The sequence below is a fragment of the Lolium perenne genome, chromosome 7 (genome assembly GCF_019359855.2).
Source record: "Lolium perenne isolate Kyuss_39 chromosome 7, Kyuss_2.0, whole genome shotgun sequence".
Lineage (NCBI taxonomy): Eukaryota > Viridiplantae > Streptophyta > Magnoliopsida > Poales > Poaceae > Lolium > Lolium perenne.
In genome coordinates this window covers 10,115,034-10,124,737 of record NC_067250.2, presented here as the reverse complement: position 1 = coordinate 10,124,737, position 9,704 = coordinate 10,115,034, and positions in this window count along the sequence as shown.

Below are 9,704 nucleotides of genomic sequence, written 5' to 3'. Positions count from 1 at the left end.
TCTGGAAAGTCCTCTGTAATCACAAAGTTACTTGCTTTGCTGGTTATGACTGAAAAATACATATACTTGGGTAGAGTGCGGACAAATGGAGGCCAAGCTCCAGGAACGCTTTATTTTCAACAATTGTAAATCATACTTAAAGTTTCCAAAAATCTGGAAAAAAGTGTGATTTAGTTGATGTATCAAGGATACAAAATCTCAGTGAAAAATTCTTTGTATTATGGCTATAAAAGAATGACCATACATGGCAAATTTTATGGTTTTGAAATGTGCACTATTCACTATACTCAGACCATTAAACAAAAGTTACACGAAACGCTCTCGCGTCGCTCGACCTGGGCGGCTCGAGAGCTAACCCTAGCGCCGCCAAGGAGCTCCCCGCCGCCGCTGCCGCCCCTCGCCGCTGCTGCCGCCGGCCATCGCCGCGGTGGCGGCGGGCCCTGTCCCCAAAGGTGGGCGGGGGTCTTCTCGCCGTGGCTCGCGCGGGAGAATCGGCAGGGGGCGGCGGCCCCGGTCGCCGGTGTTGGTGGCGGCGTGGCCTGCTGCTGCGGCCGCGAGGGCGGCGTGGTAGCGGCGCACCGGCCGGCGGTGCCGTGGTCGCGGCGGAGGATGTCTGCGGCGGCCCGGTGCGTGGGTCGGCGGCGGCTCAGTGGGCCCGATCTGGTGGTCGCGGCGGAGGGCGTCGGCGGCGGCCTCTTTGCGTGGCTGCCGGCGGCCGGTGGCCGGAAGGTGGTGGCGCGAGGTCGTGCGGGGCGGCGGCGCGAGGTGGCGGGCGCCGCCGGCCGGATCTGGGCCTGCGGCCCGGCTCCGGGCGTGGGTGGCCTGGGCGTCGCGGCTGGCTGGCGCGGGAGGCCCTGGCCGTGGTGGTGCTGCAATGGTGCAGTGGTAGGTGCTGGTGGAGTTCCGGGGGCGGCGGCCCCAGGCAGCGGCGAGGTGTTGGTGGGCAAGGTGGAAGAAGGTGGTCCGGTCTTGGGCACGAAGCAGGATGGCGCGACAAGTCCCGGGCTAACGCCTTGTCTCGGTTGCTGGCCGAGGCCGGCGATGGCGGCGGCTTCGGGCGTCGCTCCCTTCTTGAAGGCATCGCCGAGGTGACGTTGTGGCTTCTTGTCTGGGTTTGCTCCGGGGAAATCCCTAGATCCACCGTGATCGGTCGATGGCGGCACTTTTGTGTCGTCTTCCCTCTTGAGGTCATCGATTTGGAGCTGCTTAGGTCGGAGGGACCCGTGGAAGTTGGATGGTGTTGGCGTCATGGATTGCGTGGCGACGATGACAATGGTGAGCGGATCGGAGTTGCGGCATGTTCTTCGTCACCCCTGCCGTGATGGTGAAGTCGGAGCTGCGAGGCAACTTGTGGCAACGATGCCACTTGATTGGTGCTTGCGTCGGTGCAAGGCGTGCAACTTCTCCTATGAAGGTCACGGTTGAAGTCGGAGCTGCCTCCTCCTCGACGTGCTTGGGGATCGACTGTTTGGCATAGGCTCACTTGGGTTTCGATGTCGTTTGCGGCGAGGGTCTCGATGGCGGATGTCTAAGGTGAAGTCGGAATCGCTGTCTCGTGGAGGAGTGACCACGATGACGCTCGATGACATCCTCAACGATGGTCTTTCTCCTCGATGGCGTCTGTGCTTCGTGTGGGTAGCCAGGTTGGCGGGGTGCTAGGTGTGTGTTGTTGGTTTTCGCCCAATTTTCTCCTAAAAATTGGACACTTTCTTCTTAATTAATAGATTGAGGCAAAGCTTTTGCCTCCCTTTCAAAAAAAAAACTATACTCAGACCATTGTCATTTTTTGTTTAACCTAGAATACAAAGTATGCTGCGCTGAGATTTTGCATGTTTGTAGGAGTAGTGTCCATTATTGTCTTGTCTACATCCAGGATTTTTGCAGAATTTTTTGAAACTTTAAATATGGTTTTCGACTTAATAAAAATAAAGGACTCCTTGGAGAGTTGGAGCTCCTCCATTGGAGTTTCTGTACCTGGGTATGACTAAAATTGCGTGTACAGTTTTGACTTCTACTGTTAAAATATGTTTGGGTGTGCGTAGAAGAGAGCAACATTGCTTTAGATCTACAATATCAGACATTGGAACAAGTTTAGCGGACTTAGGTAGTGCCAACCTGGAAGTCAAAGGTACATTGAGTCTTTTTTTTTACTGCATGTATTAGCACCTCAAGTTTTGCAAAATAAAGCTTAGTCGCGAAGGTGCCGATTTGATCTTGGAGATCCAACTTTTCCGCGGCGAAACTCAGTTGGCGAGTAATCAGCGGTGTGTAAGTAGTATGATTTTGTTTTATTTTGTGAACCAGCTAGTATGACTATTATGGGCTTGTAATTTGTATGCATTTCCACCCTGGCTCTGGGGAGAAGTAAACGTCGTGCTTGTTAGGGTAAACCTTACTAAATTTCGTGATTATAATAAAAGTTCGTTATGACGTGTTAACAGATGGTTTCAAAACCGGTGGAAGCACCGAGCTTTGTTCATTAACAAGGTGGAGCAACTTTTCATCGAGTGGATGGAGCTATGCATGGTAAAGCCTGGATTCTAGTTTGCATAGTAAATGATCTCCTTTTGGTTGTGTTAACATCGTATCTTTAGGGAAGGCACTGCCTCCCAGTTAGTGCCTAGAGGTGATTTGATTTGGTGTTGAAAACTGCATGCTTCCTTATCGTGGAGAATCATGTTGCTAAAATAAACCAAGTTTGTTACTCCTCTGTGGTGGTGTGGGCACTCTCTGGTCACTAGCTCTTGCCGACTTGGTCATACATGCTACAGACATGGACAAATGGTTATCATGGTATGGCCTCTCCTTTTACCTTTTCTGTTGTGCTACTATGCTACTGCTTAGCTAGGGAAAGATCGCATGCATCTTCGCCATGAATGACTTTGGTGACCTATCACAATCTGATTCCCAGATGGTGCTGCCTTGATTTGCACTTGTTGGGCCTGTTTCCCAATCCTCTGCATCTGCACTGGGAGTTAGACTTGGTCTGATGAGCCCTGAGCTGCAAGTTGTACAGTCTTGTGAACCTGCACGTATGCAACTGCTGATGGAAGCTGCTCCCTCTTTACTTGCTCCCACTCAAGTCTGATGCCCACTAAACACAAGCCAAAGCTGATGATGAAGTGTCATTACGGTGCAAGCTGTCTGATTCATGGGAAGAAAAGTGAAGCATACATTCCTGTATTTGCAACTTTTTTGCATGTGATTGAAGGATGGAGGTGGATCCAGAGTATGCCACGGCGTTCCAGAATCTGAAATCGGAATCCCCTAAGTGTGCTGAGTAAGTTACTGTGACTTGATTAGAGCACCGATATCTATCCAGCTGGACAGCAGCACCTGGAGATTAGGATGCAAGTATTTTACTTGCTTCGCTTAGCAGAATGCAGGCCATTGCTGTTCTCTGAGTTCTTTCTAGATTAATCTTCTCATGAGCTCTAGCGTTGCTTTGTTAGATGCTTGCAGACCTGAGGTTTACCATCAGCACAGAAGTTTTCTGCACAGCACATCAGGTGTAGTTTAGCCATACTACATCATAAAAAATCTAAATATATATTATCGCATTATTATAAGTTAGTTGGTTTTGTCTTCTGTCTGTTGTCTGCATGGAAGCGGTTGGCTGCACGTAAGAGAGCTTGAGGCCATTCCAGATCACACTTGAGCTGAGGCTACACCTGACCTACGCCCGGCAGGGGACAGACACTCCAGATAACGCTTGAACTGAAGCCTTGAGGCTCAAATGTTTCCCAGGTCAGGGGCGACCACTCATGTTACGTCCCGTAAGCAGCAGATGGCGACCGTTGCCATGGCTCACAAGTCTTCCTGCTCAAATGTGGTATAGTGGTACCGGCCGTTTGGTGCGCATGAGTCCAGAAAGGAGCTACGAAATGGCGAAGCAGGGCCAGGGAATTGACGGTTCAAACCATAGCTCTTTGCATTTCAATTTATTTGCTGCGCCAATTGCTTCATGTATTCAGGACAAGATGTGGAGCAAGCCCAGCAAATCGACGCACCTATATATAACTGCAGGTAACCTGGTCACCTGTGTAACGCACATAGCAGTACATCTAGCAACTTTATTTCTAAGAACTGAAATTATTCCTATAGTCTTTTCATTCCGAAGTATAGTCCACATGTGTGTCAATGTGAGGTGCGATGAAAAAGTCTCTGATCCGAAGAGGATCAACTCATCTCCATGGCCCAAATCATTCGAGGAACATAACACTGATGCCTCGCCCACAGTAGTCACTAGCTGCTAGGTTAGCTAGAATCCTAGTACTAGTCACTCTTTAGCCTTTAGTCCTTGTGAGCGTGATGGGGTGTTAGGTGCTGCTAATATGCTGATTAGACGCCCGATCTCAGACGGCAATGGCGATGGTGCATGGAGGTGCAGTAGTAGGCGCCTGCTGCTGGCCGCCGTGATGATTAAGCCGATGACCCTCCCGGGAGATTACACCGCATGCAAAGCTCAAAGCTACTCCAGATTGGACTGAATCGAGGGAGAATCCTTGGGCTTTTGTGTGTGCGCGGGTGCCTTTGCCATGCACGAGTTAGGCCGTTAGCTCCTGCATGATGATGCCTCGTAGGCCATGCATCATTCATCCATGATGCCATCCTGATGGCAAAACTTTGTCATAACTTGGCACGAGCTAATTAAATTAATTTAAACTTGGCTGATCCAAAAGTAAAGCCAGTCATGTCCATTTGTTTCTTTCGGTTGTTGTTGCTCTTGTTGTTATATCTTCTCATGTGGCTTGCATGGTCAAGCAAAGTACAGGATCCCATTCTCTTCTAGGCTAATTCGAGTATCAATCGAATTGGCAGGTACGACAAGAAGAATAAATACTATTTTCCGGACGGTAATCATCATATGGAATGGAAGTGTATATCTGAGGGGCCGCATTCAGTTTATAAGTTCTAGTTAACTACATATATATAGCTTAAATTAAGTACAAAGATATTCTCTACTCAATATATGAAGAAGCCCACATAATAGATAAATCCTCCATAGAGTGGTCAATTAGCATAGGGTACGCTTGTGCTCCCCAAATTCCAGTGAGCTAATTGACTCTGAATTATAGGAGAAAAATATGACGCTGGAAAGTATATATGCACTTGTTGGATGGTATCTCATGAATTGCTTAAGCCTTCAGAAAGTGGTCGTTCTCTGCTCACCATATTCCATTATTGAACTAATTGACTCCGAATTAGAGAAGAAAAATATGCCCCTGGAAAGTAGTATACATGCACTTGTTGGATGATATCTCGTGAAGTAGTGGAGTAGATCTTTGTTCTTTTCCTAAGTTAATATATAAAAGCTAATCCCTACGGCTTTGGAGCAGCCACGTACGGGCTCCATCTCCATGCATGCAACTGAAAGTTAATTAAAAACGAAGCAAGCATCCGTATACTAACACCACACTATAATAGCTGAGCATAGCCAGCTAGTGTCAGCTCGTGTAGAGTCCAAATCGGCTCCCCGCACATCTATCCCCACTTCCATGGATCACTAAAGTGCGCTTTATTAGAACTTAAAAGTTAGAATCACGCGGATACAATTCGTACCTGAGCTCCGCATAGCTAGATGCACATGGCGAAAGAAACCAAAGACAAAAACCAAAGAAACCAAAGAGAAAAACAATGCGAGAAGACGTAAGAATGTCTAAGGCGACGAAGGGTCGGTCGATGAATCAATGGCCTACACACATACTCATCAACGAACAAAAAGAAAAGACACACATTATGACCAGAAGCAGAGGCATGAGACATGTAACAACGCATAAGGCGACGGAGGGTCGATCATCAATCAATGGCAGGCCTACACACAGAAGGAATGAACAAAAAGAAAAGACACATTCCCCTGCCGCGCTTTCATCACCCAAGAAAGACGTCGAATTTTTCTTTACAGAAAGAAGGGAATTAGGGGACAGCAACCGCGCTTGACAAAACGTAAGGTGCCTAGGTCGCCGTCGCGCGGTCGTCGTCGCCGACGGCAGTGCCAAAACATACTAAAGCTTCCAGGGCACGCGTTGCAGCAAAGTACTCTCTGTCTAGGCGGGCACACAGGCTGACAGGCGTCAATCGGATATACGGATGGCGAGATCATATCGATCGGGTATCCCCACACCCTAGCTAGTCCAAACTCCACCAAGAAATACTCTGGAAAGGGAAGAAGATGAAGCTGGTAACTGACCCGGCCGGCCAGCCCGGCACGGACACGGACGTACGCCAGATGTATAGGAGAGCGAGCTTTGTGCACCTCGCACCCTTTATTCCGTATCTGATGTCTCTCGCTTCTGGTCAGAGGTCGAGGGTAAGATTATCTTCCATTTTCTAAGCGAAAAGAAGTTACTGACTTGCTGTTACCGTACTACCAGCTCCGTGCTCATCCCAGCTTGTTACTACGCGGGTCGTACGTGGAGCAACGGAATTCGCCGGCCGGCCGTGTTGGCGTCGGAAAGGCAGGGTGTTGACATGGGGACAAACCCCCGCTCACTCACTCACTCGCACTGACCAACGTCAACAACAACAACCTGCTGATTCGGTCGTGTGTGCTATGGTATGCATGGCCCCAATCCGAGCACGCATTGACACCATGCACGTACATGCGTATATATGATTATCTTTTCTCCCACCAAGTAGTAGTACACTACTCCACAATCCGCATGCGTACAGCTTACTTATCCATCACCTCGTTGATCTTGTTATTGCTACGTCCATCGCTCAGTTAGGGTATCTCCAACAACACGACCCATTTAGCCACATGCTCCGTTCATGGCCACGTGGAAAAGGGACCCAACATTACGATCTATTTCTTGGTAGATACCTTATTGGGCTAGGATTGCGCCCTTGTCAACGCCTCTCGGCGATCTAAGAGACTAAGACCATTCCACCCCCACCCCTTAGGTGCATTTTCCACCATCCACTTTGCCTCCTCATTACAAGGTACAATTCTATCACACTTTGCCTCCTAGACGGCTCTAGTGACATAATGTGATGTTTAATTGTATTTCTTCACTTGCGTAGATCATGTCCGATAGCTCCGGCGAGTTCTTATACAATCATATCATTGATACATCATTCAATGTCGACTTTGAGGATGATACTGATGTTTTCATGGAGGCGGCTCTTCTCATCCACACCCATAATAAAAATCAGCATCCACAAGGGACGTGGGGTGGCGTTGGAGCGTAAAGGAGAAGCCGTCCATGTGCAACTCTTGCGTATTATGGACCGAGGAGATGTGACAACTACTTCAGATGCAATAAAGATGTTGTAATTAAGAATAACTTTTCTTATATAAAATGCAATATAGTTGTTCGGATGGTCACCTATGGAATTGTCGGTGATCTAGTCGATGATGATTACATGCGGATGAGCGAGTCCACATACCTAGAACCAATGTACATGTTCTACATAGCATTTGTTGCTATGTTTTGTGGCGAATATTTGAGAGAACCAAATGCTCCAGACACAACCCGGTTCTTGTCAATCAACGCGTCAAGAGGGTTTCCTGAGATGGTTGGCAGCATAGCTAGATTGCATGCATTGGGAGTGAAATAACTGCCCATTTGGTTGGCAAGGGCAATATAAGAGACATGTTGGAGAGTGCATAGTCATACTTGAAACCGTGGCTTCACAAGATCTATGGATTTGCATCCTTTTGTTGGGATGGCATGTTCACGTAAAGACATCAACGCGCTCCAATGCTCTCGTGTGTTCTCTAAGCATGCACAAGGTAACTCTCCGGTCCAGAGGTCCACAACGAGATCAATGACCAACATTAGAACCAGGGATACTATCTAGCTGATGGCATCTATCCATCTTGATCTACATTTGTGAAGACAATCTATGATCCTCAAGAGAAAAACTGAAATTTTTTGCTAAATAACAAGAGAGTAATAGGAAGGATGTGGAGGTGGCATTTGGTGTAGTCCAAGCTCGTTGGGCCATTGTTCAGCACCCTGCCCAAGATGGAGCGTTGACGCTATGTGGAAGGTGATGACTACTTGCGTGATCATCCACAACATAATCGTTGAGGATGAGCGTGATGATTCACTCTATGACCTACAATGGGACTATATGGGCGAGTTGATTGAGCCCCAGTGTGCACCAACAACGTTAGAAGAGTTCCTCCATGTGTATCATGAAATCTATGATGAAACACCTCACTTTAAACTTCAAAACGATTAGGTTGACCGAGCACATGCGAGACCACTTAGGAAACCACTAGTCTTCTTGTCTAATTTATTTTAATTTTAATTGATTGTGTGAAATTTTGTTATCATTTAACTGTGAACATTATTGCTTATTTTTTAATTGATATTATGGATTTTGATTTCTAATTTTGATTATAATATTTATGACTATTTTGATTGATGGAAAATGGCCAAATGGCTAAAATATAATGTCCGCGCGGACTGTTAGAGATATATTAGGTAGTATCAGATGTCACGGGATTTGTATAGGATTGTCATTCATCTCCTGCCTTATCTCTAAGAGAACTTCTTAGCCTCCAAGTCTTGTACCCTATATATACTCGTCACTACAACATCCAACATATTACGCCAAACCACTCTCTATTGTTCTACATGGTATCAGAGCGGCGCCGATCCTAACCTAGCCGCCGCCCAAGCTTCCGCGCTGCGCTACCCCCGAGGAGGTCGATCTCCATGATCTACTCTGGGGCCGCGCAACCCGTACGAGGGTTCGTCCGCTGATCCGCTGCCCTCGAGTCTTTTTTTCCAATCTGTAGATTGGTTTTCTTTTTGCTCCGCTGGTCGCTCGACCATCGTTTTCTTTTTGGTTTTACCGATCATAGATCGAATTGAGTCGCCATCTCCGTCGTCCACCTGCGCCTCTACTCCAACCTCAGCGTTGGCTGCACCGGCCATCTTCATCAACCGCGCGGCGCGGCCGCACACGTCACACATGGGACGCCTACGTGCAACGCAACATGCTGTCTTGTCCATGCGGTCTCCATCGCTGGTCCGTCTTCACCGTCATCGCCCGGAACATCACCGACAACGTCGCCATCGACTACGATCTGCGGCGCGTAGTCCACGCCATGGCACATGTAGCGCCGCCGTCGGTCTGATCAACCGACCCCGCACACGTCTATGCCAAGCACGTCCCCGAGCACGTGCCTACCACCGATCGAGCATCGGGTTGCTGCTGCGTCGCCCCTTCGGGCCGTAGCGCCGCCGCCTTTGGTCCACGTGTTATCACCAGAATTTGACCGGATCAGAGGTGGGCCGCGATTGGAGATGGGCTTGAAGAATATACATGGAAGGGATACATGAATCGGCCTTATATGCAAAGTTTGGGCTAGTTTGCCCGTGTATCTGTAACATAGTAGGATACGTATCGATTAGATAGAGTTTGGCTCGTGCCCGGTTGGGATTATTCCCACATTAGAAAGTCTACGGACTATAAATATGTATCTAGGGTTTATGAAATAAACAACAATCACGTTCACCACAAACCAATCTAGGCGCATCGCCAACTCCGTTGTCTCGAGGGTTTCTTCCGGGTAAGCGTCATGCTGCCTAGATCGCATCTTGCGATCTAGGCAGTACAAGTTTATTCGCTGTCCATGCGTTGCTCGTACTGAAGCCTTTTTGATGGCGAGCAACGTAGTTATCTTAGACGTGTTAGGGTTAGCATTGTTCATCATATCATATGCTGTCGTCGTACAACCCTGAGAC